The sequence below is a fragment of the Furipterus horrens genome, unplaced genomic scaffold (genome assembly GCF_987537825.1).
Source record: "Furipterus horrens unplaced genomic scaffold, mFurHor1.1.pri manual_scaffold_1, whole genome shotgun sequence".
Classification (NCBI taxonomy): domain Eukaryota; kingdom Metazoa; phylum Chordata; class Mammalia; order Chiroptera; family Furipteridae; genus Furipterus; species Furipterus horrens.
Genome location: NW_028327171.1, coordinates 53,400,601 through 53,415,712, shown reverse-complemented (window position 1 = coordinate 53,415,712; position 15,112 = coordinate 53,400,601). Strand labels below are relative to the sequence as shown.

At 41.0% G+C, this 15,112-nt stretch overlaps 1 long non-coding RNA gene across 1 annotated transcript in view; it reads right to left on the bottom strand.

Annotated features, from left to right (window-relative positions):
- Positions 1–3,215: 3,215 nt before the first annotated feature.
- The window catches only part of LOC150021104 (uncharacterized), a 36,646-nt gene continuing 24,749 nt past the window's right edge, over positions 3,216–15,112 (bottom strand). The window contains exons 3-4 of the long non-coding RNA XR_016512095.1: positions 4,544–4,684; positions 3,216–3,962 (exon numbers count right to left, since the gene is read on the bottom strand). This is a non-coding gene — a long non-coding RNA (uncharacterized LOC150021104). The remainder of the gene's footprint in view (positions 3,963–4,543; positions 4,685–15,112) is intronic.

Sequence of the window (15,112 nt, the reverse complement as noted above, 5' to 3'; positions counted from 1 at the left end):
TTTTTTTTTTTTTTTAAGTCAGGAAGTTTTGAGTGTGAGTTCATGCTAGGCATGCACACATTTCATGTATTTTTTTATTTTTGTTTTGGAGACATTTGTGAGGAAGTAATTCTTCCTTATTCTTCTGGGGTTTATTTGCTGAGTGTCTCTTCTCTGAAATATTTTCTGTTATCTACTTTGCTGGCGAGACTAGTCTGGGGAGTGAGCAGTCCATATTAGCTCATCTTTTCCACCTTGTGCTATTCACGTCTTTCTTCAATGTTCCAGAAGAAAGTCTCAAGCAATGAACTTGAAGGAATTTACCTCTCCAAAACTCCAGACTGACTGATGTGTTTTCTCACATCCTGTTCCTTTAAAGCAGGAGGCTGAAGGTTCTGCTCGTCCATTCCCGAGAAGAGTGGCTCGGTGTCGGCTGGGGCCAGGCTCTGAGAGGCACTAATGGTGTCCTGTACTCCGTGGAGAGGGTCAGCTTATGGGGGTCAACTAGAATATTCCTCAACTCCTGCCTACCAGGTGGGACAAGTACATGTGGTCACCTAGCCAAACTCTCACGTGTCAAAACAACATTGATTTCATTGTCCCCCGAAGGGGAGGAGTAAGTAATGAGGTATTGTCTGAGCCAGGTTCCGCCCCTAGAGGCTAGAATGCTGTGAAGTGTGGAAGACTTGGGTTCTAGGTCTGCACGAGCCACTTGTGAGAAGTGTGGCTTTGGGCAAGTTATTTCACTTCTTGTAGACCCGTTTCCTCTTTATAGAAACAGAAATTCTAGATCCTGCCTTTTGCCCTTACAGGTTCTGTGAAGTTGGCGGTGGAAATATTTTAGACATTGAAAGTTACATTTTGAAATTAATGTTAGTCTAGCATGAGAACTTTCTCCTGAATATTAACCAAAGTACCACTGAAGCAGCTTTGATTATAACAATCTAGATTTAGGTCTCAGCTCTGCCCTTCACTCCCTATGGGTACCCAGGTAGGTCTCTTCCCCTCTGAGCCTCAGCTTGTCTTGAATATATTGATTGGAATATTATTAAGGTCCTCTCCAGCACTTCAAATGGAAGCTGTACTGTCCCAAAGCATGTAGTCAATAATGCCTTACAGGGACGGAACAGCCTCATGTCACTGGATGCCTAGGTCACTGGTGCAGAACCTCCTGCCCACTCCATCAGTAGCTGACAATCAGTAGTTGACATCATTGTGCTAAGTCACTGGCTTTCACTCCCCATAGTGGCATGGGGATTGGACATGTCACAATGGTCGCTTGGTGGTCCAGCTTGCCCAGGATGCAGGAATGTGCAGGGTGCATACAGATGCCGTATTTTTCTTCTCTCTCAGTTCTGAGGAAGCAGCAAGGAAGGAAACTGTGGGTGGGAGGAAGTGGTCATTCTAGGGCACGCAAGGGAGTGGGAAGAGGGTCACTTGTAAGGTAGCTGGCCAACGCTGAGACCTACCAAGAGATGAGCATTACTCAAAGGGTGGGTCCAGTTCCCATTTTAGACCCGAAGTAAACTCCCCAAGCCCTGTTGTAGTTGGCTAATGGCAATCCCCAAACCACAGGCTCCAGAGATATGAGCCAGAGTTCCAGGAGAAGCCACCCACAGGAGAGGAGAGGATGGAGGGAGAAAGCCTGGCTCAGGGTCCTGTGTGTTTGGGACTGATTGCTTCAAATGGAGGGTTATTGCACCCTCTGGCCCAGGGTTCATTGGTGAGACCTCACGCAAAACCCAGTCCACATTCACAGATGCGCTCATGGCTAGGGAGTTGAGCTTGTCCTCCCCAAAGTCAACATCAAGAGACCCAAAGGAGTGGGTCACTTGGAAGATCTTCATTCTGTTTTGTTTTTCTTTCTTTCTTTTTTTTTCAAGCTCAGAGAGACCAGCTTACCACTGAGATGGCTTGGTTTGGATGGCTCTCCAAACCCCTGGTCAGATTGCTATCTTTAAAACACAGGGTTAGTTGAATTTTGTTTCCAAACTTCATTTCAAACTATTATTTTGGCATGTTATCTGTAATATTTCCTTTGGAGGGTTCTCCCATGTTTAAAAAAATTTCACAATATCCCATGAATGTCTAGATTGAGAAATAAAACCTCAAATCAGTCAAAACGTATGAAGATTTGAATGAGTCCTGAGTGTGAGCTACACTGACCAAGCCCTCCTGGGGACGCCTTAGCAAAGAGAGACCACACCCTGGAATAAGACAGAGCCTGGACGGCTTTGGCAATTTGCAAACTCTGAGAGGGTCTACCCCGAATGACACCTGTTCAAGCCCTTGCTGTCACGTCAGGTCATACTTGCCTCTTCAGTCCTTGGATCCTTTAGTCCTTGAACACACACACAGAAAATACACATTTGTGTGCAGTAGTGCACCCCGCCCCCCAATAACTCACAGCAATTAGGAGATGAGTCCCCCCCCCCCCCCAACTTGCAGGGCTGGACTTAGAGACGCGGCAAAGGGACTCTTGAGAGGAAAAAGGAATTCCACACTGGTGAGGTTAGGGCTGCAGCCCTTAAAAGCGAGGTGGTTTCAGAGAGACTGGCTGCTTTAGAAACGGAAGGGTTCTGATGCTCTCGGAGAGGAATCGGGAGGAGTGAAGTGGGCAGCGGAAAGGCTTCAGAAGCCTTGAAGTTTGGAACAGCGCTGGGGCGGGGCTGGGGTTGGTGCAGCACTGGGGGTTTTACCTTCTGAGAATCCCCATCTGCCGTCTGCCTCCGCCAGCCCAGGGCCCTGCCCTCCCGCTCTTCCCCACCCATCTCTGCAAACCTTCCCTCGCGGGATGCTACTTCAAAGCTCCCTGGGAAAGCCAAGTTGCCAATTAAGCCTTTTGAGGCAGGTTCTCATTCCTTCTCCACTAATTGAAATGTTACTCCTTTTACTAAACCCATAAACCACCCAAACACAACGGTCTTCCTCATTTGCATTGTAACAATGTCCCTAATGTGCTTCCAAGAGCTTTACGTAAAGGCAAACCTTTTCTCCTCTCCCTGTCTGAACGGTCAAAAGCAATTCGGAGGCAAAGGCCTTCATTTCCATCGCTATACAGCTGCTCATTAGCTAAGGTGGAATAAATTCCTTTTATTCTGCATTCATTCCAGAGGATGATAATGTCTTTTTTGTCTCTGGCCACTGTTCCCAAACTAGGCCTTAATTGCTGATAGTAATTGAGTTAATACATATTTACAGCCCAGTAAGGTTAAAGAAGGTCTCCTGTAGTTTTATTTGAGACATTTTATTTAACCTGCAATAAAATCATTAACACGTCGTTCAGTGTTAATTCTCTCTGTTCTTTATCTTGTCTCTGCCCCTTGGGAAAGTTGGGGGAAGGCAGATGGCTTAGGCGTGGGACTGGTTCTGAGTCTGGATGAACTGGGGAGCCCTGGGCCTCACCTCCTCACCTCCAGGTTCTCCCCTCTTCAGAGAGGAGGGCCTCTCCTTGGTGAGAGCAGACAGCCTGCAGCGGTTCCAGCACAGGCAGATGAGGAAATCTCATTGAAGCCGCAGGGCTGGGCTGGGCTCCTGAATCAGCTTGGACCAGTAACTGGAGCCCAAAGTGGCCCACAGGCTGGGCACCAAGCCCAGGTGTCAGACCGTGTGACAGCCTGGCCACACTGGAGCCTGCCCAGAAAGAGGGACCGAAAACAGGGCAGGAGGAGGAAGCAAGGCCAAGGGCAATGCCAGGAAAAGCTGGGGGCTTTCCAGACTTGACTGGATGGGAGGCCAATGGCTTGTCTGTGACAAGTCAACCTTGCCACACTGCCTTGCTCTCCTTTTCATAAATGGGGAGAGATGTAGAGGCTGCCTTCACTGGGGGGTCCCTGGCCTCATTATCCCATCAGAGGAAAAAGGAATTGGCTTGAGTCAACCTTCCTGTCTGACTGCCCCCAGAGTGCTGCTCCCGGCTGTCAGAAACGTCCTCTCTTCCTTGTGGCACCTGGGCCTTTGGCTACTTTTCTTTTTGCTCTCTCCTGAAGAAACAAGATTGAAAGAATGGGTCAGCCTGTGGCAGAGGTATCTGGCAATTCCCTGGAATCCGTGCTGTCATGTGTTTTCTGGGCCCACATCTAGACTACTTTTTCCAGCTCCCTTGGCAGTTAGACCTAGGTGGGGGGAGTGACAAGGAGCCACCCCTATGCTTTTTGCTGTGTCTGGCTGCCCAGAGTGGAGATGACCCTCTGGGCAACTTTCGAGGCCAAATGTTAAAAATGGCAGAGCCTCAGTCAGCTCAAAAATTTAAATGATGGGTAGATAGCTGTTCCATCCTGTGTATGAGCATGAAGTCAATGTCTGCCGGGCTTAAACCCCTGTATAATTCAGGAGCTATTTGTTATAGCAGGGAATTTGCTACAGTGCCTGACACGTACATCGCTGTGAATCATGGAGTTGTCTTTGCCTAGAATGCTGGGCCACCAGTGCCTCTCCTGCTCAACCCTTAAGCCTCAAGTCTAATTCTAGGTCCTCTGTGGAGCCTACATGGTCAGAGGAAGCACCCATGTAGCCTTATCCAGCTGTTAACCCGTGTGCTCCTACCAAAGCCACCTTTGCTTACCTCTAGGCAGATGGAGCCAAGCAGGAATCTGGGACATGGCCAATTGAGTGAGAAGGAGAAACTCAGCTTGAAGGTCCAAAGCCTCCAAACCAAAGGCTCTGATTTCATCATTCTTTGTTTCTGAAATCAGGCTCAGGATCCCTGCGTGAGGAGAATAAATACCAAGTGATTTCTGTATCTACTTAGCATGTTGGACATAGTTGGGCCCTTAGGAATCATCTGTTCCTGCCCCTTCACCTTATAGATGAAGACACTGAGGCTCAAAGTAGAAGAATCAGTACCGTCCCTCCTGACTCTCAGCCTGATGCTTCTTCATTGTTTTGTTTAAGCCTGACGATAAAAACATAGCAGATGGCAGGTACTATTATCCAGCCTCCCTTTGCGTCTCGTGGTATAAGGTTAGAACTATTGGTCTTTCCTACTTCACCGAGATGTGCATGTCTTCAGTCCACCATGTTTTAGTGTTCTCAAATACTATTCCATAATGCCTCTCTTCTTCTCTGAACATTTAATGTCAAAGTTCCTGGTACTAACTCTTCCAGTGTGAACCTGTTGGGAAGTGCCAACATTTCCCAAAGTAACTTTTCAATGTCAATCCACATGGATCTGGCCCATGCCAGGAACATAGACCTGTTCCTTCGGTCTATAGAAGGACAGTACCAGGCAGGAAATGCAGCATCATTAAAACATTCCCTCTTTCTTTGTGAGGCTCTTTCTCTCATGGGATGATGAGAAGTGTCCTTGAGGAGGAATTCCATTCCCAATTCACTGGAAGGGAACTGAGGCTCCCAGAGGTTCGGGGATTAGCCCAAGGCTCTGCAAGATATGATGCCTTTCTCCTGATTCCCCTTCTGTGTCCCTCCCACTGTGACATCACCTTCAGAGTGAGAAGTTCTTTTTTTCTATGTCACAAGAGAAAGTGACACAAAAGTATAGTTTGGGGATACATTTCAGAATTTAAAACTCAATCAGCCACAATTTCTGTTATTATTTCCCAAAGCACAGACTTACTTTCCAGTGTTAGTTTTTTAGAGTCTAAGGAGCATGCGGTCAAAACTTGAAATCTGAGCAACCTGGGGTTGATCTATGTTTGCAAAATGCAGCCCCATCTTGTCAGCACTTTTCCTGAGTGTTGGAGCTGATGCAGAACCCACATTTTCTCCTGTCATATCCTTCCTTTTCAGAAGCTGCTGGGGAATCAGAGTCTTAGATGCTCGGCTCAGGAAGGGCTTTTATGGTCATGTAGTCTAATCCTCTCAATTTTGGGTGAGCTAGGGGCAAGGCTGGCCTTGTGTCCCGACTCTTTAGCACAAAGTATTTTGTACTACATACTTGATAGGGCATCCAGACTGGTTAGTGTCCCTCTAAAGCAAAAGAGGTACAAGCATTTTTCTTTAAATCTCATAGCCTGGAGTGGGAAGAGGCAGTTGTCTTTTGTGAAATGTGTTACATGCCACCCTGTGTACACTGCATTTGTGAAATTGTCACTTTTTTGAAATGCTGATGTCTCTTTTCCTCTGGGATGACTCTGCACCTTTCTGATTCCTCTCTTTTGCTTTGTCAGCAGTTCTTTTCTCACTTCGTGAGTGTTTATGGGGAGGGGGTGGTGGTGGTTTGGGTGTGCCCCCCATGCTGTTGGCAGGGTGACAGACATTGGAGATGGGGGAAAGAAAGGAGGGGTTTGACAAGGTTAGAGTTGGGAGCGCCTGCTAACAGCCCTTCTTTAGCATTTATTGAATGTTTAGTATAATGAAGGGACATTGTTTCATGTATATATCTTTGTAATTCACTTGGTGCTTTTTCCATTTTTTAAAGATTTTATTATTTATTTTTAGAAAGAGGAGAAGGGAGGGAGAAAGAGTGGGAGAGAAACATCAATGTGTAGAGAAACATCAATTGCTTGCCTCTTGTATGTGCCCCGATCAGGGATAAAACCCGGAGCCCAGGTACATGCCCTCACCAGGAATTGGACAGGTGACATTTTGCTTTGTGCGATGACACCCAACCAACAGAGTCACCCTAGTCAGGGCTCCCTTTGGTATCTTTTTAAATTTTTTTTATTTTTTTTTGAAAGCAGAGATTTGGAGAGGAAAAGCTAACATGTTGGAGAGTCTACATAACTCTAGGAAATGTGCTTCTCATTTCACATCCATATGAGAAAACTTTCAATCTCCAACAACACCATGAGACATGTCATCTTAAATGTCATAGTTAGGTGGCCTGTGCTCAGAGCTGCGGCTTGCCTAAGCTCTCCCAGCTAGGGAGTGGCAGAAGCAGAATTTGAATTTAGATTTGTGTGAGTCAAAGCCAACTTTTTTCCTCACAACATCACACTGCCTCCCTACATACACGGAACTATTTACTGGCAAAGAGAAGCCTCATCCCTAATTTGTAACTTGAGAAAAATGAGTCTGTAAGGCTCAGGGAGGCATAAAGTACTGTGGTTTCCAATCACAAAAATGTAACTAAAATTTCAACCTGTGTTAAGTGAAATGGCACACTCCAATGTTTGAGCCCTCCCTCAAGAGACTGGCCAACATTCGGGAGCTATGGCTGATACCTGTATCCTGACGGGGAATGGTTCAGGACAAGCCCATGAGTGAGGGCTGGATTGGGTGGTGTAAATGAGGAAGCCTGAACAATCTGAGATGCTAATCAGCACAGACCCAGACTGTTGCCTTGTTTGCCAGTTTATTAAAATTGTCTTTGCTGTAAATTATGGATCTTCTTATACCTTTTTTCAGAACCTCTTGTGATCTGGAAATAAGAAAACCTAAATCAATTATAGACAAATATTTTGCAGTAATTGCCTCTGCTTAACAAGGGTGAGGTTCTCTCCCCCTGGAGAATGAAGCTGGAGCCGGTGTAATCACTGGTCAGATCTTCTCACAGTGGTCTGAGTGGGAGCTTCTCCCCTCAATGCTACCTCCAAAAGGAACAGGGGATAAACACCCTTTAAGATAGTTGGTCTCATTTCGTGGACTTGAATTCAATGGCTCATGGTTCCATTCTACTCATCCTGGCTCCAGCTTAAGTTTTAAAAACTAATTCTCTCTGCATTAATCTGAAAAGATCCTTCAAACAAAAGCTCAACATCTGAGTCTATTTACTGAGTGTGCAGCTGTGTCAATTGGCCAAGACAAAGAGAGGCTTCCTGGTCAGCCCACAATGGCCTGCAGGTAGTCTTGCAAACAGAGAAACACAAGGCAGGGTCTTTTCACAAGCCAGCAAACCTTCTTCCAATAGGGAAGAGTGGGAGCTGAGGGGTCAAGAGAAAAGGAGGCTGCCCCACCCCCACCCTCACCACACGCAATTGGGGACTGAAAGATATGATCTGTAAGCCCATCAATTAGGGCTATTAAAAAAGTAATTAGCCCTTTTCCATGGAAACCAAGCACAGAGATGTGAAAAGGGGGAAATTCATTTCCATGTGGTTACATTTTAATGTGACTAAGTACTTTAGTAATGAAACGAGATGCTATTGTTCAGAATATCACTTGGTCAGACTTAATGGGAAGGTGGTATCAAGTCAATTAAAGAGCTGTCTTGTAATAAAAATAATAACTATTTTTAGTCTTGAAAAAATATATATTTTTCTGCTAGATTCAAATCAAATGGCCAGATTTGAGAGACCAGGGAGGAGTTGGGAGTCATTTCCTTTCTATTTTTCTTTCCCTAAGAGAATTGTGGCAGGAAATGAAATCTGAAAAGGTCAACAATGAACAATTTGTCTTGGATTGTGATAAGTGTGAAATTCAGAATTAGTGTTTCTGTTCTCTTTTCAAACGTGTATGGGTATTTTCATAATAAAACCCAAAGGGGAAAAAAAAAACAAAACAACAAAACGAGTAAAGGAAAGACCTTTCACAAAATGAGATTTGAAAAGGATCTAAAGTATATGGTGCTCTGTGCAAAATTGGCCCAGATCACAATGAATATACTTATTTACATATTTACATTGTCTGTGTGTGGATGCTTGCAAGTGAAGTGTAATTTAATTGTCTTCTTTTCTCTACACTCATTCTTCCCTTCTTCACTTCCCCTTCCTACTTCAGTGAGGTATAATATACATGCAATGGGATTCACAGATCTTAAATGGAAGTATCATATCCTGTTAATTCACACAACAATCAAGATAGACAATATTTCTATTACCTCAGAAGACTTTTGCCCCCATCTGGTCAATAACCACCCCCCAGGCAATTAATGTTTTGATTTTTATTACCATAGATTAATTTTGCCTGCTTCTGAATTCCATATAAAAGATATGATGTGAGACCAATTCATTTTGTTTGACATCTTTCACTCAAAATAGTATTTTTGAGTTTCATCTGTGATGTGGATTGAATATATCAGTTCGATCTCTTTTATTTATAAGATGTATTCCATTGCATGACTATACCACAATGTAATCCATTCTTGTGCTAGTGAACATTTGAGTTGTTTCCAATCATGAATAAAGCTACTATAAACATTTTTGCATAAGACTTTTTGTGGGCATATGTTTTTATTTCTCTTGGGCAATTACCTAGGAATGAATTGCTAAGTCAAAGGTTAAGTGTATCTTAATTTTATTATATAAGAAGCTAAGAAACTACTAAATAGTTTCTAAAGTGGTGGCACCATCTAATACTTTCAAAATTAATGTATGAGAGTTTTAGTAGTTCTACTTCATTTCAAACACTTGGTGTTGTCAGTATTTTTAACATTAGCTATTCTCATGTGTATTAAATAATTAATTAGGTTTTCATTTGAATTTCTCTGGTGACTAATGATGTGAACACATTTTCTTGTGATTATTATCAATTTGCATATCTCCATAAAGTTTCTGTTTAATTCTTTTGCCCATTATTTATTGGTTTGTGTTCTTATTAATTTGTAGGTTTTTAAAATATATTCCAAATAAAAGTCTCTTCTAATATATAGGTATAGCAAATATTTTCTCTTGGTGCATGTCTGTCTTTCATGTTCACTTTCTTTTTCTTTTTTATAGTATTTTTTGTTGTTGTTGTTGTTGTTCTATTACAATTGTCCTTTTTATTCCCCTGGCATCTTTTTGAAGAGCAAAAATTTTTTATTTTGATGAAGTCTAATTTTTAAATTTGTTCTTTTATAATTAGTATATTTTTCTGTCCCATCTAAGAAACGTTTGCATTTTTCTGTGCTTCTGTCTAACTATACAATTTTAGCTTTTGTGATTAACACTGTAAATCATCTCTAATTAATTTTTTGTGTATAGTGTGAGGTAAGGGTTGATGTTCATTTTTTTTTCTTGCATTTATCCAATAGTTACAGCACAATTTAATAAAGACATTCCTTTCCCCATAAAATTGCTCTAATGTTTTTGTCATCAATCAATTGACTGTGTATGTGTGGCTTTATTTCTGAACTCTCTACTGTATTTCTTTTGTTTACCTTTATACCAATAGTCCATTGCCTTGACTGTTGTAGATTTTTAATATGTCTTAAAATCAGACGTTGTGGGTTCTTTAATTTTGATCTTCTCCTTAAAGATTATTTTGACCACTCTAGTCCTTTGTATTTTAGAATTTTGGAATCAACTCATCATTTTCTTTTAAAAAAATTGTTGACATTTTGATTGGGATTGTGTTGAACCTGTAGATCAGCTTGGGGAGAATAAGAATTGACATCTTAACCTTATTGAGCCTTTCAATTAATGAACATGATATATATGTATTTTTATTTGTTTATATCTTAGAAATATCTTTATTTGTTTTTTCAATGATATTTTATATTTTTTTGAATATTTTATTTATGTATTTTTAGAGAGATCAGTAGGTTGGGAGAAAGAGAGAGAGAGAAACATTGATGTGAGAGAGAAACATTGATCAGTTGCCTCTGGTACATGCCCTGACTGGGACTGAACCTGCAGCCCAGGCATGTGCCCTGATCTGGAATTGAACTGACAACCTCTCGCTTTGCAGTATGATGCTCAACCAACTGAACCACACTGGTCAGGGCTCTACTTTATAGTTTTTAATATAAGAAGTCTTGCAAATCTTTAGAAAAAACTTATTCCTAAATATTTTACATATCCAATGGTGTTTTGAAAATTGTATATTCTAATTGTTGGTTGTTAATATATTAAAATAAAATTGATATTTGTATATTACACATTGTAGTTTGCTATGTTGCTAAATTCCCTAATTAGTTCTAGCAGCTTTATAGATCTCTTAGGATTTTCCATATACATATTCATGTCATCTACAAATAAAGAAACTTTTACTTCTCTTTTTTTAAATCTTTGTACTTTCTATTCCATCTTATTGCACTGGCCAGGATCTCCAGTACAATCAATGCCAAACAGAAGTGGTAAGAGCTAACATCATTGCCTTGTTCCTAATATTAGATAGGAAGTGCTCAGTGATCCATTATTGAGTATGATGTTCACTGTAGATTTCTCATAGCTGTCTCTTATCAGGCATTTTATTCCTAGTTCGTTGAGAGATTTAAGACTTCATAAATGGATATTAAATTTTGTCAAATGTCTTTTCTTCATTTTGAAAATGAGCATATGGTATTTTCTATGATTCTCTTAATTTGGTAAATTAAATTGATTGCTGTTTGTTTAATCAATCTTGCATTCCTGGGATAAATCTCACTTAGTCATAATGTATTTATCCTTTTTATATAATGCTGGATTTGATTTGATATTTACTTGATGAATTCAGAAAAAAACACTGGGTTATTCTTACAACACTTGTCTTCCAACTTCTTAAACAGACCAATGAGCAAACAAACAAATATATCATAATTTCAAAAAATTCAAGTTAGTTCATAGTAGTTCTTTCTAGGCCAGAATGTCCCATACTGTGTCCTAAGGAATACTGGCTAGCTCTATTAGAAGTTCAGTGATAATCTGTGCATAAAGTGTTCTCCGATCAAATAGTTCCAGGAAATGTGCCTGATTTTTCCTCCTGGAGCAATGCAATACATTAACATACTAAAGATTCTAAAAAGTCCTGTTGAAATTTTTTATTAACTCAATGTTTTCCAAACGTAATTAATTAATTAGTGCAAATGCTTCACCAAACATCCATATTGGAAACATGTGCTCTTTAGGTTCATGGATTATCTGAACTTTAACCTATTTTCCCCTAAGTTAAAAAACACACACACACATACACACAAAACTATTTATAAGGGTAAAAAGAGAACTTTTAGGTTTAACAAAGCAGTAAAATCAAGGCTGCTGATATTGTATTCAAGCTGATCATTTTTGGTAGAACCAATAATTAAAAAGATAAGTTAAACCTCTCCAGCAAACTATGAGTCTAGGTTACATATTTTAAATGTGCAAACAAGAAGATGTTATAATAAGAGGGACTTTTTCCTTTAAGTCTGATGGACCCAGATCTGCATATTTATTTTTCAATCAGTAGAAATCTGGAAGCATAATGCTAGACCGAAAAGTCTTACCTTCAAAAGTATTTCATCTATTACTGTATTTTTAAGATAATAACCCACATATATATATTTTATTAGTCATTTATGAAACCCTCTAAAATACGTTGGAAACATTTTCCCAACTCAAACACCTTTTTAAAATGCAATGACATCATGTCTGTCTGTGTATATTGTTCTATAAGGGAAATTGGAAATGCTTCCCCACCCCTCCATACAGCAATGGCTGAATAGTTAATCATCATTCTCCCTAAAAGTAAGCACCTGGAAAGTGTGGGCAATGAAATCCCCAAAATGAGCACTGAGGAAGTTAGCTAGATTTAAAATCCTCTTTCTGGGGGAATTACATTGGATGTGACAAGAAGCACATCCCACAATCCTGGGGAACTTCTAGGTCCCATGAAGGGTGAGCACAGGGAGAGGATTTCCCAGTTGCTGAGCAGGCTAACTGCCTTCACCTTCTGCCTGCTTTTTGTTAGTTCAGTATCCTGACTCTCAGGCAGAGGCCAAGTTGACACATACTTATTCATTCATTCAACCCATTCAGTTACAATTCAGACTGATTTACTGAGTGCCAATTTCATACCAGGCACTATTCCAGAGGTGTTAGGATGTAGTAGTGGACAAAACCCAATCCCTGCCTTCCTGGAGTTGAATCCAGTGGTTCCCAAACACTAGCTGGATGCATTAGACTCACCTAGAAAGCTTAAGAAACAAATCATATTCCTGGGTTGCACAGTTTCAGAGCCTGACTCAGTAAACCGAAAGTGGTGCCTGGGAACCTAGATGTTTAAGGGAGCTTCTCAAAAGCTTAGCCCAGTTTAGGAAACTCTGATCTAATCGAATGACCTCATTTTACAGTTGAAGAAATTGAGGTCCAGAGAGAGGGAGTGTTTTTGACCCTGGTCACAGAGTTAAATGGTGACAGAGCCATGCTTAGAAACCATGCTCCTGTACTCCCAGCTAGTGCTCTTTCTTTTCTACCTCACTTTCCTCTCCCCTCCTCCTCTTTTCTTCCCCAACAGAAGAGGCCAAGAGAAATGTTTTTTTTTTTTTTTCCCCTCTAATAATAGTTTGTTATTATCACTATAAATACTAGCTATTATTTACTGAATATTTACTTTATTCCAGGCATTGGTCTAAGCACTTTATACTTGTATGTGTTAATTCATTTAATCCTCACAATAACCTTAGGAGGCTGGTGTGCAGATGAGGAGGCTGGGGTTGGAGAGGTTAAGTAACTTGCCCAATGTCACACTGCCAGCAAGTGATAGAGCCAGATTATCTTCTTGCAGCGCTTATGATTCTGAATTCAGGCATTGTTTCCTTATGCTGACCTGGGCAAGAACTCTGGGCTGATCATTATGCTGTTATTGATTTGCATCAACAGGAGACCTCAGTTTCTCATCCTGTGCACATCTCAGTGACAACCACCATATCAACCAACATTCATGTCAGAACTACACTCATTTGTCAACAGCTACCATAGATTGACTCCCTATTCAAGATGTTAGCAGCAATCAATGAAAGCACTTTGTGAGACTCAATTGGCCATATGAAATTTATGATAGTGTTGTATATGTTCTTATTTTTTGTGCTACATACTCTATATCAATAAAATTTGTAATAAACTTATGTCTATCTTTGTATCTATCATCCATCTATTTATATTTTATCCAGAGATCCAGCTGTTAAACGTTTATCAGCACACCACTTCTGAGACATTTTTCCCTGAAAATTGGCAGGAGAAAAAGTAATTATCTTACATAACAAAAATCAAAGGGTCTTCATAGAATAGGACTGACTTGATTTGGGTATAGAAGGTTTTCTGGGAGCTGATGAAGAACAGGTCATTGAACACACAGTTGAATGAATGGTGGTTGGCTTCTTTATAAAACAAAATGCACTCAAAGATTATAGCAACAGTAGCTCATCTAAACAGCCTCACGGGATTCTTTGCTCCCATTTCTTTCTGAAGCAGAAGATTTGAGGTTGGCATCCCCTAAATTCTGCCTCATTCATTGCAATTAGCAACAGCAGCCTCCTTGCTGATCCTCAAACATGCCAACCACATACTCGTACCTCAGAGCGTTGTACCTACTATTTCCTTCACCTGGAACAGTCTATCCCTGATACATGCATGTCTGACATCTTTACTTCATTTAAATATCACCTCCCTGACCACCCAATCCTAAACATCACCTCCTCTTCCACTCTTCCCTCTCTATCTTTTACATTGTTTTATTTCCCTTTATGCTATCTATCACTACCTGTAGTATATATTTATTTATTTGTTAACCCATCTACTAATATATAAATTCCATAAAGGCAGATTTCTACCTGTTTTTTTTCACCCAGAACTTCAAACAGCACTTGGCACAGAGTAGGTGCTCAATAAATTTTGTCACAAGACTAAATGTATGAGCTTGGCTCAGAGTTTTCTTTTGTCTTGAGGATCTGAATCACCTGTGGCTTTCGCTCCACAACCATGGGCCAAAACCACATGGAGGTGTGTGAGGTTGAACCCTTATCTCAGTAAGTAGTGCCCTACCTGTTGAAGCTGTCTCCCAAGTAAATGGGGTCCTGCTTTGCTTAGAATTTACCCCCAGGTGAAACCCACTGAGTGTGAGGCTTTCATGTTGGTGCATCATCCAAGTGTGTCCCTATTCCACTGATTGTTAACAAGTACTATCTGTCATCTATAACATGCTGCCTTTGTTTAACTTTCTAGAAGACAATGCCTCATGGCTTTGCTTTTGAATTTCATTTCTTTGACTTAGGATGAAGGAGCAGAGAGAATAAAGGCTGCTTAGTATTTAGTCTTTCTACTTGTTTGACCAAGTAAATAGATAAATAAAAAGGGGGAGTGGGAGCTACTGAACTTCCAGTCAAGATGGAGGCATAGATAGACATGTTTCACCTCCTCCTGCAACCAAAGAGAGAATTACAACTATATCACCAAACAAATAACAAGAACCATCAAAAAATCGAGCTGTATGGAAGTCTGACAACCAAGGATTTAATGAAGCCACATTCATCCAGACAGGTAGGAGGGGCAGAGTCACAGAGATGGGTAGAGAGGCACGGAGACATGGTGTGGTACTGAGAGACAGTGGTGGCAGAACGGGTGGTTCCACACTCATG